Source organism: Phocoena phocoena, chromosome 1 (assembly GCF_963924675.1).
Source record: "Phocoena phocoena chromosome 1, mPhoPho1.1, whole genome shotgun sequence".
In the NCBI taxonomy this organism is placed as follows: Eukaryota; Metazoa; Chordata; class Mammalia; order Artiodactyla; family Phocoenidae; genus Phocoena; species Phocoena phocoena.
This window is the reverse complement of record NC_089219.1, coordinates 140,706,613-140,709,310: the sequence shown is the minus strand read 5'-3', so window position 1 is coordinate 140,709,310 and position 2,698 is coordinate 140,706,613. Positions and strand designations below refer to the sequence as shown.

Here is a 2,698-nt window from a genome sequence, read left to right as displayed (position 1 = left end):
CTTCTCTTTCAATCAGGGGCTCTCCTGGTGAACTAATGTTCACTAGTAGCTCAGGATTCATATCCTACCAGTTTCTCAACCCAAGGGGAAAGAACCGGTTCTTTTTCAATAGCTACAATAGAGAAATCCTGGGCAAGATTCTGACTGGCCCAGTTTGGAAACAAACTAACAAAATGTGTTTCAAAGGTCCTCACACTCCTAGATTACTCTTTTTCTCCTTCATAACTGTTATTCTTGCAGTGAGCTGATCTTAGCTAAATTTTAGGAGAATGTAATCTGATTAAATTGATTCACCTTAAGGTACTTAAAATGATAGCTTTATCATTTGCAACTTATCAATAAATGAACTGATAATTGTTACAATGTCAGAATAAGAAAAGGACTTAAGGCAGTGTGGATAAAGACAGTTTTAATCAGGTTCACTAAATCATGCCAATATAGAAGGATACATTCTTTCATACACAAGGCATAGAAATCTGGACATCTCTGCCCTTCTCCTCACACTATTTGTGAGTGCAAATATTTGGCAGTGTATTGGGAAGATGCTGTGAGAGTGGTCTGTCCTTGGTTCAGGCAATAAGAGATACATGGTAGAGAACAGAAAAGAAATAATAAAACTAAGTCAGCTTGTATTTTTTTTATCATCATGTACAGAAATTCTAAACAATATCAGTGATATAATATCCATCCCCACCTTGATGGACCAGTCCCATTGTTCCTGCATCCCCCTGGGGTTCCTTGCCAATACTTCCTCCCATCTCCCCATTCAAGCATGCCAGAATAGAAGTCAGAGCCTTGGCATATTACTTTTCACAACTATTGATACATGACTAGGGGAATTAATGTATTGGTGACTTGCATTGTAAAGAAAAGAGTGAACTGAGACTGCAAGAGGAAAAATTCAAGAGACAGTGCTTTACAAAATGGATTATAATTCATGTGTTATGAGCAGTAAGTATAATCTTGAAATATAAAATAATTGAATTAGCCCCCCAAATAAATTCGACAGGAAAAGTCTATTCTGGAAGAACAATTCATTTGTCAGCTGAGCAAAAGAAGCTTATAAGGAACAGCTGAATAATGCCAAATGTCTGTTAAACTAATTTAAAGGCAAGCATATGAATTTGATTTGGATCAGAGTGTCTGTCTTCCTTGCCATGTAGCCCTGGCCAGGGAGGGAGTATCATTGCTGGTCCAGCAGGTGGCACTCTTTTCTTTGTGCACTAGTACTAAACTAACAACTAACTTGTCCAAGTACAAGGTAGTTCAGAGTCCTGCCTTCAGAAGAACCCTATAATCTGTTTATCTACGGCAATAATATGGTTATAGATTTCACAAGGGTAACTATGCTGGTCTGGTCTTTGTCAAATTTTTTTCTTAAATCAAAGACTTCTTTTATTATGGTACATGGACTGGGACTGATGTGAGGGGGTGGATGTAGTGGGCAACCACTGCCCTGATTAGCATCAGATGTCCATCCCGATGGCCATGAATGTGCCAAAGGTGCCGCCGCTCTGCATCATGGTTTTCCTGACACCGCCCATCAGACCCCGACCCCGTATTCCGATCCTGAGACAGGAAAAGATGCTGAAGAGCGCCCCCGCCGCCATGCCCGCGGTACAACCCATCACAAAACCCATCTTCACGAGGTGGAAGCAGCTTGGCTGGAACTGTGCGTAGGGACTCAAGGCCACCAGCATCTCGCTTGTGGCCTTGGTCACTTTTGTTCTTTGTCAGATTTGAAGATTGGTCCATACACATCTAACTACCCCATTGGGTCTAGAGTTTGTCATCCTTAGTTTTAAGCCTTTATCGGTTTCTATGCTATGTCTAAGGTCTTGCACAATGCTGGAGGTCTACATAAAATTGTGATGATTCATATTTGAAAAGTAGGTTGAGCAAAAGTAATGTTTCTCAATTAAAACAAAATATTTTTCTAATAAAAATTCCACACATTCTTGGAGCTTCTGAAACTTCCCCTCAAGAATCACTGATGAGAAGTTGGATTCCATCTTCTACATATTCTTTCTAGAAAAGATTTTATCCAGTTAATTTTCTACAGTTTGTATTACAAAAACAGGTTTTTTTGTCTTTCAAATATACAATTAAAACACAATGGGCACATTTTTTTCCCTTTCAAAATTGATCCTAACGTCCTGCCTCCTGGAGAGTGTGATTTGCTGGTCACAAATTAAAGGTACTAAAATAAGCACAAGAATAAAAAGAACTAACATTGATATGTTAATAAAAGCAATTAATAACCAAACAGTAAAACACCTTTTCATTTATTACCTCTTACTACCATGCTAGTGTCATTTAGAGAGTGCTAAATATGTGCTAGACATATTCATATGTAATAAGTTCATTACATATATGACATCATTTAATTTTCAGATACCCAGTTTGAAGAAAAGAAATATAAAGCTTACAAACTTTATTTCCCCAAGTCATGTGGCAAGTCAGTATCAGAATGAGGATTTCTAAAGCTTTTACCCCTGAAAAAGACAGAACATATTAGAGTATTGCAACAATCTTGTTAGTAAGTGAAGGAGCTTCATTTAAAAAAAAACAAAAACAGTTCATAAAATGACTTTCAATAGTTAACCCTATTTTGTACAACAACCTATAACAGATATTAAGATTAGGCCTTCTTTAGAAGTTGTACAAAGAGGAGAGGGGGAGAGAGTGTTAAGTAAAG

The 2,698-nt window shown here is 37.7% G+C and overlaps 1 pseudogene; it reads right to left on the bottom strand.

Annotated features, from left to right (window-relative positions):
- Positions 1-1,466: 1,466 nt before the first annotated feature.
- On the bottom strand, positions 1,467-1,700 carry LOC136117975 (reactive oxygen species modulator 1 pseudogene; annotated as a pseudogene).
- Between the last annotated feature and the right edge of the window lie 998 nt (positions 1,701-2,698).